This window comes from Lactuca serriola, chromosome 1, assembly GCF_051521515.1.
Source record: "Lactuca serriola cultivar US96UC23 chromosome 1, Lser_US96UC23_V15, whole genome shotgun sequence".
NCBI lineage: Eukaryota > Viridiplantae > Streptophyta > Magnoliopsida > Asterales > Asteraceae > Lactuca > Lactuca serriola.
In genome coordinates, this window is record NC_136408.1 from 92,255,995 (window position 1) to 92,272,024 (window position 16,030).

A 16,030-nucleotide genomic window follows, 5' to 3' on the forward strand; every position below is an offset into this window, starting at 1 on the left:
ATCTTTGAGCCCCTCGATGATTTGATGTCGACATCTAAAGTGCTTGGTCAACCCTGGAGTGAATTGATGTGTTCAATTGGTAGTCTGATTTCAGTTGTCATAAAATGAGATTGATCATAATCCATGTCTAATGTCTTTAGGATATCTTGTAGAACGGAGGAATATTTGATCACTTATCTTAGGACATGTAACTGATTGGACCAGAGTTCAACAGTGGCTTTTGAGAGCTACAATTTGCTAATCAGTTTTTTGAAGTTATACTGGCAACTATAGTTATTAGACTTATCCAAGTGGGAGACTGTTGGATTACGTGTCGATGCCCTTAACTATACTTGGTATATATTTAAATTGATAGTAGCATAGTCCTTTTGGGTTGCCCTCAAGACTAGCAACTAGACATGACGATATTTGGAGAGAGAGTTTTGATTTATTATTTAATTAATAAACTGAATAAATGATTTATTAATATATTAGAAATAGTAATGTTTAATTAATATTTAATCATAATTTAATTGGAATTAATTTTAGGATTAAACGAATTAATAAAAAGTGTAGGGAATAAAATGTAATTATTCAATTGTTTAGCAAGAGGGAATCTAGAACCCTCCATAGGCTATGGACAATTTTCATATGATTCAGGGTTTCTAGAATAGTCTTAAGTGGATAAACAAAAAAAAATGGATAATTACCCAGTTTAAGTTGATCTAGGGTTTTCTGACTTCACTATATAAATAACCTAAACCCTAGAAATTTTGACCACCTTTTCTTTTGGAGTGCCAACTAAAATTCCTAGCCTCTCTCCTCCTTCACAATTATCTTATTTTCCTAGTGTTTGGTGTGAACCATTGGAGGTGTGACATTTGTAACGCTTGCTCTCAAGGATTCAACAACACAAGGATTTGCATTGTTGTTACTACATAAAAATCAAGGAATGATTCTTATAACCCTATTTGTAATTTTCGAAAATATGCTAATGTTCTAAGGTTTCTATTTTTGTTGTTCAAGTTGTATGTTCAATTAGAGAAAACATAGATGAGTTTTTTAGGATTGCATGAACACATAGGATTTATATGTTTTGCATAATACCCATCATATGTATGTTGGATTATTAGTTGGAAGGTTCAGCGTCAAAAGGGTGTTTTCAGTTCTGAGGGTAGGAGGTGACCCTTGTGGTTGTGTTTCTGTAACAGCCCGGATTTCCAGGTATCTTTTATGCTTATGTTTTTGGTGTTTTGTGAGGGGACTCGGCGAGTTGGAGCTCAAACTCGCCAAGTAGGATCGCGGTTTTGGACGCGGGTTCGCGCCTGGACTCAGCGAGTCCAAGGTATGGACTCGGCGAGTCCGTGCTGTTTAATGAAACCCTAATTTCTCGGGTTTGGGACCTATTTAAAGGGCCTTAAGGCCGCCATTTGTGCTCACCAGTCCCCTGAGTGAAACCCTAGCGAGTTTGAGCGTTTGGAGCAAAGCAAGGAGCCATTATTGACCTTGGAGGTGTTATCTTGCAAGGGAAAGGAAGCAATAGCTAAGGGGAATCAAGAGGAGCCACTTCCTGAAGATTTGAGGTCCAGAACATCACATTTGAGGTACTACCTTCGAGCTATTCTCTGTTATGTTGATGTTTATATTGATTTAGGGCTTATTAAGCCCTTTTGTGGCTAGATCTAGTGCGTCCTTGGTCCCTTAAGCGAGTTAGGTTCTAGATCTGGACCCTTGGAGGTCCAGAGTGTCCCTTTGCCCAAGCTTTTTATGAATCCATGGGGGTTTTGGATTGGGGTCTTTGTGCTTGAGGTCAAAACACCATTTATGAGTCATGGGGTGTGTTATGAGCACCAAGATATGGACTTTACGTGATGAATAAGCTTAGGAGGGCCAGATCTATGAGTTGTTGGAGCGGATCTGACCTCAGAAGTAAGTTTGAGTTGATGCATGGCATGGACTCGCCGAGTCTGAAGAACAGACCCATCGAGTAGCATGAAGATTGTCCTTAACCACTCAGTGAGTGGTCCAGCCGAGTTATGGGTTGACTCAGTGAGTCAGGGAGAGTTAGAGAGGGTTGACAGGTGGATTGAGTCGAACTGGAACTCGCCGAGTTGTTCTTGAGACTCGGCGAGTTGAGTCGGGGTGGCCCCACGATTCATACCAGGTGGAACTCGTCGAGTCAGGGGAATACTCGACGTGTCAAAAAGGGAATCCTAGAGAGTTGGTGAAAACGCTTAGACTCATCGAGTCGCCCTAGTGCACTCGCCGAGTCCGGTCAAAGTAGACCGTTGACCGTTGACCGTTGACCATAGTTGACCAGTGTTAACTTGATAGGGGTAGTCAACCTTAGTGGTAAAAAATGTTAATTAAAGACATATGATATCATATGAGGATTATAGCTCGGAGGATCGAGCACGAGTGATTTCCAGGATTCGCGAGTTATCGAGATACACGAGGTGAGTCTTCTCACTATACTTTACCTTGAGTAGGTAACCAGAGTTATGTGATCAGAGTATTTGTATGCTATACGTATGTGATGTGTTGTACTGCATTATTTCTATGTGATTTATGTTGTGCATGTTTTAGAGTTGGAACCGGAAGGTTCACAGAGTTAGAACCTGAGGGTTCACAGAGTTTGGGTGCACGGACCCATAGAGTTATAGCTTCGAGTGGCTAATATGTGTTATGTGTGTGGTATTTTGGGGAACTCACTAAGCTTTGTGCTTACAGTGTTAGTGTTGTTGTTTCAGGTACTAGCGATGACCGTGGGAAGGCGCCGGCTTGATCTATACACACGCATGGGATTTTTGATACATATATATGATCTTGGGATTTTGTATGATGTGAATTAAGATTTTAAACTTAATGTTTTATAAAAAGTAAATGAGAAATGTTTTTATATTTGTGAAAAATTATTTTGAAAATTCACGGTGTAACAAGTTGGTATCAGAGCCTTGGTTTGAGGGATTCGAGTACACCTTCGGGCGTATTTGAACTCAAACTGAGGATTTGAGAATTATTTTCAAAAAGAGTAAAAGATTTTTGAAAAACGCAGAGCAAAGTTGTGTGTACGATCAGTCCGCGCCCGAACGGTGATTTCCCAAAATACATTTATGTTATGTAATATTGATATTGATATGATGTATCCGCATGCTTGAGTAGGCTAGGTATTCCTATTAGGACTAGAGTGGCCTGATTTGTGATGCCTTAGCCTAGGAAGAGGTGAGCTGCTATGAGATGCTTGAGAGTGAGTAGGTAGCAGCGAGGGGCTTATGAGAGATCTATTAGAGAGTGGTCTATACATGATAGAGTACTTGGAATTTGGAATCCGAAGAGGAGGACTTGGGGTGTATTCTGATACGGTGCGGACAGTAGTATTGGGCCCGTACTACTGAAAGCACCGGAGCGGTGTACAGCCCAAGTAAGAATCTTTGGAATACCAAGGATCAAGGAGGAAAGAGTTGTCGAGTGTGAGTATGCTCGTATGGGTTCTAATTTATCGTATGTTGTATTTCAGAGGTTGATCATGGTGAGCACACGTTTGATGCCTGAGAGCAGTGGTACCAGTGATGAGGAGATCCGTCGGATCATCCATGAGGAGGTGGCTGCGGCCATCAGGGCAGAGATACTGGAGATGTTTGGGTCTATAAAGACCATGCTGATTGAGACATTTCACGAGCATTATGCCGCTCTTTCTGAGGCTGCTGTTGCAGCGGCCACCGCAGCGATTGTTGCCGTGAGGCCGCAAGGTGGTGATGCGTTGCTGTTCCGGGAGTTCAGCAACACAAAACCACCAGAGTTTGATGGGACCCAGGATCCGGTGGCAGCTATGAGGTGGATATCTGATATAGAGGGGTGTTTCTTCACTTGCTCATCTCCTGAGCATTTGAAGGTCCGGTTCGCGCTGAACCAGCTTCGCTTGGGAGCGAAGGACTGGTGGATGTTTGTGACAGCGCATTTCATGCTTGTTGAGATTGCGGCAGTGACCTGGGAGAGGTTTACTGCCATGTTCCGAGATGAGTACGTTCCCCAGGTGGAGAGGGAGCGTTTGGCCCAGGAGTTTCTGACCCTCAAGCAGGGTACTGAGTCGGTTATGGTGATTACCAGGATGTTCCACGAGAGGGCAATGTTCTGCCCTGAGCACGTGTCTACGGAGCAGGCACGTATGAGCTGCTATCTGAGTATCTTGAGGCGGGACATTCGGGAGTTCGTGGCGAACTCCTCGTACCGGACATTTGCCGAGCTTCAGGAAAATGCCCGGAAGAAGGAGATTGAGCTTGAGACTCAGGCCAGGGAGGAGGCGGAGTCTCAGGGGAGGGATCGGCGACCGGCATAGTCTCAGCCGACAGCCAAGCGGGCCAAGCCCGCTGATCCCAAACCAGGGAGCCAGAAGGGCCGCACTTGTGGGAAGTGTGGCAAGGGTCATGATGGAGTCTGCCGAGCGGGATCTTGCTACAAATTCGGCAAGGAGGGGCATATGGCCAAGGACTGCCCCAAGGGGTTTGCAGTGTGTTTTCACTGCAACCAGACCAGACACCGGAAGGCGGAGTGTCCGTAGTTGCGAGGAGCATCTCAGGGATCTGCCCCTGCCGCCATCAGAACTACAGAGAGTCGGCCAGTGAAGGCTGAGGCGCCGAGAGCTCAAGGGAGAGCCTTTCAGCTGACCGCGGAGGAGGTCCGCGCTGCGCCCGATGTTGTGGCTGGTATGTTTTCTTTCGTGTATTTATTTTGATGCTGAGATATTATGCTTATATTATGTTATGCGTAGGTACTTTCCTTGTGAACTCTATACCTGCTTTAGTGTTATTTGACTCGGGTGCAAGTCGGTCTTTTGTGTCTTTGGCCTTTAGTCAGCATATCAGTGTTAGTCGTGAGACGTTGAGTCGGCCTCTGAGAGTTTCCATAGCTGACGAGAGAGTGATTTATGCCACGGAGGTTCTCCGGGGATGCGTGTTAGAGATTTTCGGTGTTGAGTTTCTGATTGATCTGGTTCCTATTGCGATGGGAGATGTCTGTGTCATTGTGGACATGGACTGGTTGAGTAGATTCGGCACAGTTATCGACTGCGAGCGTCAGCTGGTGACCGTACGAGACCCTAGTGGGGGAGTTCTTTCGGTGTACGACGAGGGTACATGTTCGGGATCAGCTTTTTGTTCGGCCGCTAGGGCGAGGCAGTGTCTACAGCAGGGCTGTAAGGGTTTTGTGGCGTATGTGATGGATACACGGGTGGTTTCCGAGAGGCCGAGTTCAGTTGAGGAGGTTCTGGTGGTACGTGAGTTCCCAGATGTTTTTCCCGAGGAGTTGTCGGGTGTGCCTCCTATGAGGCAAGTGGAGTTCAGTATCGATTTGGTTCCGGGGGCCGCACCTATCGCTAAGGTGCCTTATCTCCTTGCACCTTCAGAGATGCAAGAGTTATCCTCGCAGCTTCAGGAGCTGTTGGGGAAGGGATTTATTCGGCCGAGCAGCTCGCCGTGGGGAGCGCCTATCCTGTTCGTCAAGAAGAAGGATGGTTCACACCGGATGTGCATTGATTACCGGGAGTTGAACAAGCTGATGGTCAAGAACTGTTACCCGTTACCGAGGATCGACGATTTGTTCGATCAGTTGTAGGGAGCATCTTGGTTCTCCAAGATCAATTTGAGGTCTGGATATCATCAGGTGAGAGTATGGGATGAGGACGTCCAGAAGACAACGTTCAGGACACGTTATGGGCATTATGAGTTTGTGGTGATGCCTTTTGGGCTCACCAATGCCCTGGCAGTGTTCATGGATCTCATGAACCGAGTATGTAGGCCGATGTTGGATCGGTCGGTGATTGTATTTATCGTTGACATTCTGGTATATTCGAGATCTAGCGAGCAGCATGAGGAGCATTTGAGGGAGGTCCTTGGGGTTCTGAGATTGGAGAAGCTTTATGCAAAATTCTCCAAGTGTGATTTCTGGTTGCAGGAGGTCCAGTTCTTAGGACATCTTGTTAACCAGGAAGGGATATTGGTCGATCCGGCCAAGGTTGAGGCGGTGATGAGTTGGAAGGTGCCGAAGTCACCCTCTGAGATCAGGAGTTTCCTAGGGTTGGCAGGGTATTATCGGAGATTTATCAAGGATTTCTCCAAGATCGCAGTGCCACTCACCAGATTGACCCGGAAGCGTGTTGCTTTTTCATGGGGTCCCAAGCAACAGGCCTCCTTTGAGACGCTTCACCAAAGGTTGTGCGAAGCCCCGGTGTTAGCTCTCCCGGAAGGGATGGAGGACCTTGTGGTATATTGTGATGCATCGATTTTGGGGCTGGGAGCGGTGCTGATGCAGAGAGGGCATGTGATAGCATATGCATCAAGGTAGCTGAAGCCTCATGAGACGAGATATCCCACCCATGATCTAGAGTTGGGGGCAGTAGTGTTCGCCCTCAAGATTTGGCGTCACTACTTGTATGGGGTTCGGTGTACGATATACACGGACCATAAGAGTTTGAGGTACTTGATGGATCAACCCAACCTAAATATGCGCCAGAGAAGGTGGTTGGATGTGGTCAAGGATTATGATTGTGAGATCCTGTACCACCCAGGCAAGGCTAATGTGGTAGCCGATGCGTTGAGCCGCAGGGCGGAGAGCACTCCACTGCGGGATGTATGTTTGAGATTGACCGTGATCGCTCCGGTATTGGACGCCATTCGTGGGGCACAGGCCGAGGCTGTGCAACCTGAGATGCAGAAGAGGGAACGGGTTGTTGGTTTGGTTTCGGAGTTCGTTACAGATGGTTGGTGGTTTATGACATTTCAGGGGCGTATCTGGGTGCCGTTTGTGGGAGGAACGCGTACCAGTTTGATGGAGGAGGCTCATCAGTCGAAATTTTCGATCCATCCGGGGGCCACTAAGATGTATTTGGATTTGAGATAGGAGTATTGGTGGCCCTGTATGAAGAGGGACGTCGCATGGTTTGTTGAGAGGTACTTGACCTGCCGTAGGGTTAAGGCCGAGCACCAGAGGCCGCATGGCAAGTTGCAGCCATTGGAGGTTCCCGAGTGGAAGTGGGAACAGATCACTATGGATTTCATCACCAAATTGCCGAGGACTGCTAGAGGAGTTGATGCAATTTGGGTGATTGTGGACAGGTTGACGAAGAGCGCTCACTTCCTTGCCATCAGTGAGAGTTCTTCAGCAGAGAAATTGGCGGAGGTGTATGTGAGGGAAGTGGTATCTCGGCATGGGGTGCCGATCTCGATTGTTTCAGACCGTGATGTGCGTTTCACTTCCAGATTCTGGAAGAAATTTCATGAGGAGGTGGGTACTAGACTGCATTTTAGTACCGCATATCATTCCCAGACAGACGGTCAGAGTGAGCGGACGATTCAGACGCTTGAGGACATGCTCCGAGCATGTGTGTTGGACTTCGGGGGTAGCTGGGATGCGTATTTACCCTTGGCAGAGTTTTCTACAACAACAACCATCATTCGAGCATTGGTATGCCACCCTTTGAGCTGTTGTATGGGAGGAGGTGTCGGACCCCCATTTGTTGGGGAGTGGTTCGGCAAAGAGTGATGGGCAGTACAGAGATCGTGCTTCAGAAGACAGAGCAGATTCAGCAGGTCAGACAGAGGTTGTTGACCGCTCAGAGCCGACAGAAGACTTATGAAGACAGACGCCGGTCCGAGCTTGAGTTTCAGGTCGGTGACTTTGTTCTCCTGAAGGTCTCTCCTTGGAAAGGAGTGATTCGATTCAGAAAGAGGGGCAAGTTGGGGCCCCGGTATATTGGTCCATTCCGTTTGATCGCAAGGGTAGGTCGGGTAGCCTATCGTTTGGATTTGCCAGCAGAGTTGGGGCAGATTCACGACACTTTTCATGTGTTGCAGCTGAGGAAGTGTACAGCCGATGAGTCGGCAGTGGTTCCATTAGAGGATATTCAAGTGGATGCGAGCCTGAATTATGCCGAGAGACCAGTGGCCATCAGAGATCGGAAAATCAAGGTTCTGAGGAACAAGGAGGTACCCCTAGTGTTGGTTCAGTGGCAACATTGGAAGGGATCAGAGATGACCTGGGAGCCGGAGCGTGAGATGCGTGAGCAGCACGGAGCTATTTTCAGAGCGAGACTTCGAGGGCGAAGTCTAGTTCTAGTGGGGGAGAGTTGTAACAGCCCGGATTTCCAGGTATCTTTTATGCTTATGTTTTTGGTGTTGTGTGAGGGGACTCGGCGAGTTGGAGCTCAAACTCGCCGAGTAGGATCACGGTTTTGGACGCGGGTTCGCGCCTGGACTCGGCGAGTCCAAGGTATGGACTCGGCGAGTCCGTGTTGTTTAATGAAACCCTAATTTCTTGGGTTTGGGACCTATTTAAAGGGCCTTAAGGCCGTCATTTGTGCTCACCAGTCCCCTGAGTGAAACCCTAGCGAGTTTGAGCGTTTGGAGCAAAGCAAGGAGCCATTATTGACCTTGGAGGCATTATCTTGCAAGGGAAAGGAAGCAATAGCTAAGGGGAATCAAGAGGAGCCACTTCCTGAAGATTTGAGGTCCAGAACATCACATTTGAGGTACTACCTTCGAGCTATTCTCTGTTATGTTGATGTTTATATTGATTTAGGGATTATTTAGCCCTTTTGTGGCTAGATCTAGTGCTTCCTTGGTCCCTTAAGCGAGTTAGGTTCTAGATCTGGACCCTTGGAGGTCCAGAGTGTCCCTTTGCCCAAGCTTTTTATGAATCCATGGGGGTTTTGGATTGGGGTCTTTGTGTTTGAGGTCAAAACACCATTTATGAGTCATGGGGTGTGTTATGAGCACCAAGATATGGACTTTACGTGATGAATAAGCTTAGGAGGGCCAGATCTATGAGTTGTTGGAGCGGATCTGACCTCAGAAGCAAGTTTGAGTTGATGCATGGCATGGACTCGCCGAGTCTGGAGAACAGACTCGGCAAGTAGCATGAAGATTGTCCTTAACCACTCAGTGAGTGGTCCAACCGAGTTATGGGTTGACTCAGTGAGTCAGGGAGAGTTAGAGAGGGTTGACAGGTGGATTGAGTCGAACTGGCACTCGCCGAGTTGTTCTTGAGACTCGGCGAGTTGAGTCGGGGTGGCCCCGCGATTCATACCAGGTGGAACTCGTCGAGTTAGGGGAATACTCGACGTGTCAAAAAGGGAATCCTAGAGAGTTGGTGAAAATGCTTAGACTCGCCGAGTCGCCCTAGTGCAGTCGCCGAGTTCGGTCAAAGTTGACCGTTGGCCGTTGACTAGAGTTGACCAGTGTTGACTTGATAGGGGTAGTCAACCTTAGTGGTAAAAGTGTTAATTAGAGACATATGATATCATAGGAGGATTATAGCTCGGAGGATCGAGCATGAGTGATTTCCAGGATTCGCGAGTTATCGAGATACACAAGGTGAGTCTTCTCACTATACTTTACCTTGAGTAGGTAACCAGAGTTATGTGATTAAAGTATTTGTATGCTATATGTATGGGATGTGTTGTACTGCATTATTTCTATGTGATTTATGTTGTGCATGTTTTAGAGTTGGAACCGGAAGGTTCACAGAGTTAGAACCTGAGGGTTCACAGAGTTTGGGTGCACTGACCCATAGAGTTATAGCCTCGAGTGGCTAATATGTGTTATGTGTGTGGTGTTTTGGGGAACTCACTAAGCTTTGTGCTTACAGTGTTAGTGTTGTTGTTTCAGGTACTAGCGATGACCGTAGGAAGGCGCCGACTTGATCTGTACACACACATGGGATTTTTGATATATATAGGATCTTGGGATTTTGTATGATGTGAATTGAGATTTTAAACTTAATGTTTTATAAAAATTAAATGAGAAATGTTTTTATATTTGTGAAAAATTATTTTGAAAATTCACGGTGTAACAGTTTCGGTATGTTTCTACCTGTGTGGAGTTCAGACAAGTTATGGGGCTTCGGAATTTTAGAAGTAATGTTTTGGATCGAGAATTATGGGTTCAGTGATTTGTTCAACACTAGAAGGTTTTGTTCAGAACGTTGATTCTTAGGAGGGTGGTAAGAAGTGATTTCGAGGAAAAAATCTAATTTAAGTGGGGGAGAGTTGTAATGCCCTATACCGAATCGTTTCCTAATGCGGGGTGGTGACTCGAAGACTGGGTATCATCAGGCTTAGGGCCTTTAAGGAAAAGAGATTTAGACCTATTTAGGTGTGGGTAATGTAATTTGGATGATCTGGGAGTTCAGTTTGTGTTTTGGCGCGAAGAGGTATTTCGGTAAAGTGTCAGTTTCGGCTTTTATGGAGATTGGATTTTTGATCGGGAAATTGTAAGGCAAGTATGAATTAAGAAGTGTTGATCTTCTCATTACCTCTTCATGGATATTAGGAGCGTTAGAAATAGACTTATAATGAAGAAGTTATGGCCTTCGGAAGATTCATGGTTTTAGGGTTTAAGCGAGTACGCAGGGCGTACATATGTGTAAGCATGGCATACTAGAGCTAAGGTTAATACGCGGGGTGTACGATGGTGTATGTTGGGCATATTAAGCCATTTGATCGCACATGCCTTATAGAGTATGTTGGGCATACCAGAAGTACGTTGGGCATACTTCAGTCAGACCCAAACCCTGATTTAGGGTCTTGGATCCTGTTTAAGCTCCTTAAATCACCACCAAACCCTATTATCTTTAGCCTCCATCCCTCTAAACCCTAGAATCGAAAACCTATACCCCATTTGAGTGGTTTTTTTTAGCTTTTGGTGGTATTTTAAGGTTTTTAGTGTTCATAAAAGAAAAAGGAACTTCTTGGAGAAGTGTGGGATTGGTTGGAGCTTTTGGATCCATGCTTGTTGCATCTTGATCTTCCATTTAGAGGTATAAGGTTTCTATCTTGATGACTCTATGTGTTAGATCTAGTTTGAGGTGTATTTTGGGTTCATTTTGGTCCTTTAGAGTCATCCTTGTGACTATGAGATACTCCAAGAGCTTAGAATGATGGATCTTGGCTTTTGGGAGCTCCTTGTTCATAAAAATGTCATATTGGACAATGCATGAGTTGGATGTTTTTTATGGATGTCATTAAGGTTTTTGGTCCCATTAAGCCATGCAGAGGAGTAAAGTTGCCAACTTTATGTGTTAAGACATTTCACTAGGGTTATATCTGAGTTTGGAAGTCAATGGCTTAACCATTAAGAGCTTAATATGGATTTTTGGTCCCTAATGAGTACGCTGGGTGTACGGAGGAAGTACGCTCAGTGTAATGAAGTTTTCATGCATTAGCCACTTGTAATTTGTGCTTCACGGGTGAGTACATTGGGCGTACCATTCTGGTACGCGGGCGGTACTCCCCAATTTTCCATTTTGGGCTTTTTGAGACTTGGCCCTTTTGGGCCATTAGACTTTCGACTTTAGGCCATGGATGGAATTAGGATTTTCTTAGAAGTATGTCCATGATGATTTTGGGGCCAATCAAGTTATTGGGCTATAATGGGCTTTTGTTGCTTATGATTTGGGCTTTGGATTGCCATTTTGGGACTTAGGTTTTTTTATGCATGTTGGGTTGGGCCTTGGTTATGGAACAAGTAAGAAAGGGGTAAAATGGTATTTTACCCATTAGGAAGTTAGTTTATGGAGTAGACCTCAGATTTTGGGTTATCGGGTTAATTATTGATTAAGATTGTATTTATTGTTAGTTAGCGCGAGGTTATCCGGTTCGACGGTCTGAGCAGTTAATTGATTATCAACGAATTGAGGTGAGTTTTCTTCACTGTACTTTCGGGTCGAAGGCACCAAAACCGGTCCATTGGATTAGATATCTTGTTATGCAATAATATGTTATTGTGTTGTAGTGATATGTTAGATCGGTATCTTGGTATATAGGATGATGCTATGCTTAATGATATGTAAATATGCTCGATTGTGTGTTGACTGGCAATCAGTTGTGTATGGTGGCTGAAGAACTGATGAAAGTGGCTTATAGGGGGCTTGACAGTTGTTTCTTGGTTTAAGGATGAAGATGTTGATGGTTGTTTCTCCAATCAATGTTGATTAAAACACGCATGACCATTCTCTCATGTCATTTACCTGCATAAAAATGCCACCATCAAGACTTCATCATCACAAACCACCATAATTAGCCATTGTTAATTCTCTATGAATCATAAGTCATTCTCTAAGAATCATAAATAAATCGGTTTTTTCGGCCGTAAAAATGACAATGTCACATAATGATATTGTATTATTATCTAATATTACAGTGCAAGATTTCTAAAATATAAAATCCTCTTTCGACATGAATGAAAGTTGATGTTTAATTAACGACGCCCAAATTAATGGACTTCAAATTTTCGGAAATAATTTGGCCAAATTCATCATTTAGTAATTCATTTATTATAACATTATTTATGAATTTCTTTTTTCTAAAAAAAACATTACTTATGAATATTAAATTGTTATTTATCATTATTATTATTATTTTTTCAAGTAGTACACATCATTCCTACTATTAGCATGACAATTACACAAATAATATTATAAATTTTGTTTCCTACTTATTACCTTTGCATTCAACTTCATATATATATATATATATATATATATATATATATATATATATATATATATATATATATATATATATATATATTCGAATTATTACGAATGATAGATGTTACGTAGTAAGATAATAATTTGAAATAGTATGCTAGAGGCGAAAGAATAACATCACAAACAAAACCAGAAATTGTAAACAACAAAAATACAAAACCCAATTTGGTACTCAGAAAGGACCAGATCGTAACCATAAACACATTGCTAAAGTTTAATTTGGTCCAAAACCCGAAACCCAGTTTAGTACCTGGAACCGGAACCGAACCGAACCCGATACATCAAAAAAGGGTCCAGTTTTCGCGTAAGATAATTCATGATTTTCTTTTTTCGGGTTTTAGGTCTTTGGGCCGAGCCGTTCAGGTTTGGGTCCGGCCCGTTGCTGATCCCTACAAAGTTTATATACACAATATTTAACTTCATGAAATTTGTTATTATTTTTATATCTCCTTATATGTATATCGCTTTTGAATTGGGCAAATTGCAAAATCACAATTTATTTAACACTCGCTATCAATATTCAATATAGACAATCAACTTCTATATGCATTTACATTTGACAATAATAATTTGTTTATAGTTTATCAGCAAAAAAATATAATTACATTGCTTTTATCTGTAGACAAATAGATATCATTACCATATTATTGGCAACGAGAGTAGATATTTTACCATTTCCTTGGTCTTGACATGAAACGCTAGAATTCTTTACATATCCGCACAATAACCAAAGGTGCGTTTTGATTCATTGTATTCCTAAAGCTTGAACTCTCCTAACTAGTGACAATGCCAACGTATTTCTTTCTTTCCATTCTTCCATATTCTCCATTTTATCTGCTACTTCCATGGGGCATTTGTCACGACCATCGAGTATGTTCACAACCTGAATCATGGTTGGTCTTAACCCTGGGTTCGACCACGTGCAAGCAATGGCTAACTTCACAAGCCTGACGAGTTCTTTATGATCATACTCTCCATCTAGCCTAGGATCAACCAATTTTTTGTAATCGCTTTCTTGATTCTCGATTGCATGTACCCTTTTCACCAACAACACATCGGGATTTCTAAAATCCACCGCCATTTGACCGGTAACCACCTCAAGAACCACCACACCAAAGCTATAGACATCCGCCATCGTGGTGGCTTCCCCTGATTCCATATATTCCGGCGACATATACCCGAAAATCCCATGGACTGATCTTTTCGGGTCGATTTCCACATGATGATCTTGTTCATTTCTCGTTAAAAATTCTGCGAGTGCAAACGAACCGAGCCTAGGGTTCATATCTGGTTCGACCCCTATAGCTGATGAGGTGATGTTCCTATGGATCACTTGTTCTTCCCATTCATTATGAAGATATTGAACCGCACCCGCAAGTAATTTCAAAATATTGTAACGGTGAGCCCATTGTAAGACCAGTTGTGACCTTTGATGGTTATGGTGTGAGAGGAGCTGACCCAAGATACGGTTAGCCGTGTAGTTGTAGACCACAAGCATCTCACCGTGCTCGGTGCACCATCCATGGAGTTGGACAAGGTTTCGATGGTTAAGTCTGCCTAAGTTTGAGAGCTCATTTGCGAAGCGTGCCCGGAGTGCGGGGCATGTTTTCATCCCGAGTCGCTTTACGATTATGTCTCGATTATTGAGGACACCATAGTAAGCGGTCCCGAAATCAACCTCTGCGAGCCGGTTAGAATCCGAGAAATTATCGGTAGCGGAAATGATATCGTTGTAGCTTATCTCTCGTGGCGGTTCCACCATCGGGCACAGTTCCACCATCGGGCATATTTTCGATCCACGACGACTTAATCCTGCCTTGGCGGTTGTGGTGGTGGTTGAATCACCGGAAACAGTGGTAGTGGTGGTGATGGTGATGGTGGTGGTTGTTTTTGTAGTGTTACTACTAGTAATTGGTGGAGATACTGAGATGTAGCGCGGGTGGGATTTGAAGGACGGAAGATCGGGGATCTTTACGCAGGCATTGCCGGAAAGTGCGTCCACGACCCATTTCATATTGGGTCGAGATTGTGGATCATGGAGAGTGCATAGTAATGCAAGACGGATCAAAAGTTCCAAATCAAGAACTTTGTATGATCCGTCTTGTAGCCGATGATCGGCTGCTTTTACAAGTAGTTGATCATCTGCTAATTCTCGAATCCAGTCGAGCAGAATGATCTGCTCATCTGGATATGTAAGATCGACTGCTTTTCTTCCCGAAGCAATCTCGAGTAACACGATGCCAAAGCTAAAAACATCGGATTTGGCGGTGGCAAGACCGCCTTTCTTGAAACTTTCCGGCGACAGGTATCCAATTGTGCCGCCAATACGTGTCGTATCGGCGGTCTTGATCTCGTAGTGCTTGACGGAGGGTGAAACATTTTGGTACTTGAATTCATGGTCTAGCCACCTAGCTAAACCAAAATCACCTAACCGGGCATTGAAACGGGAATCAAGCATCACATTGCTTGTTTTCACATCACGGTGTATGATCTGAGCTTCCAGTTGTTCATGGAGGTAAAACAGAGCTCCGGCAAGGCCCTTCACTATTTTCACTCTCTGATCCCAACCAAGCACCGGCGCCGCCCGCCGGAAAAGTACTCTGTCAAGGCTGCGATTTGGCATGTAGTCATAAACTAGAAGAAGCTGATCTTCGTTAACACACCATCCACGTAAGGGAACCAAGTTCCGGTGCCGGAGACGGGCCACCGCCGCCAGCTCTGCTGTGAAAGTCTTCTCAAACCTCTCACCAGTCTCCATCAAACATTTAACGGCCACCACAGTTCCATCGCTCGGTAAAACCGCTCTATAAACTCTCCCGAAACCTCCGGATCCAAGGATCTCAGCTTTGCTAAATCCTTTAGTACCGATGTAAAGCTCGGAGTAGCTGAAGATTTTGGGGCTATGGCCCACAAACACCTTGTCGTTCGGAAACTGGATTCCTTCGGTGTCGTGAAAGACAATAGACGTTTGTTTATGCCATGGATTGAAACCGCACGAATGAATATCTGGTTTTGTGTCATACAGTCTGTGAAGAGCTCGCCGGAGGACATCTGGAATATGAAGGCCACGTGGTGGGTGTTTGTGTGAGGTGGTGTCCAGTTGTTTAGGACGGTGGTTATGGACAACTGGCTGGTGGTCGTCTCCGTCTGACGGCAAAACGAAGCAGAGGCGACTGAAGTGCATGGTGGTGGTGGAATGGAATAGATGGCATGAAGGTGTATAGGAATGGTGAGGGGAAGGACATGAATTGCTTAAATAAGACGACTGTGTGAATACGATTTTTTGTATTATTCAATGTTTGATTACGCGGTTGTATGGTTGAATTGTAGGCATTTGATCAACGTATGTTCATACTGACTTGTACGTTGTGCAATGTAAGTTGTACATTTACGTTGGTCTTCTCTGACGGCTTTCTAGGACTAATGGATTATTCATGTTTCTGCAAGTGCAACCTTTCTTCTTTTCTAGAGCAAACCCAGTGACAGTGGCATAAAGTTAGCTATTAAAAAA

At 44.3% G+C, this 16,030-nt stretch overlaps 1 pseudogene; it reads right to left on the minus strand.

The window, feature by feature from the left end:
- Positions 1–13,045: 13,045 nt before the first annotated feature.
- On the minus strand, positions 13,046–15,757 carry LOC145095163 (receptor like protein kinase S.2 pseudogene; annotated as a pseudogene).
- Between the last annotated feature and the right edge of the window lie 273 nt (positions 15,758–16,030).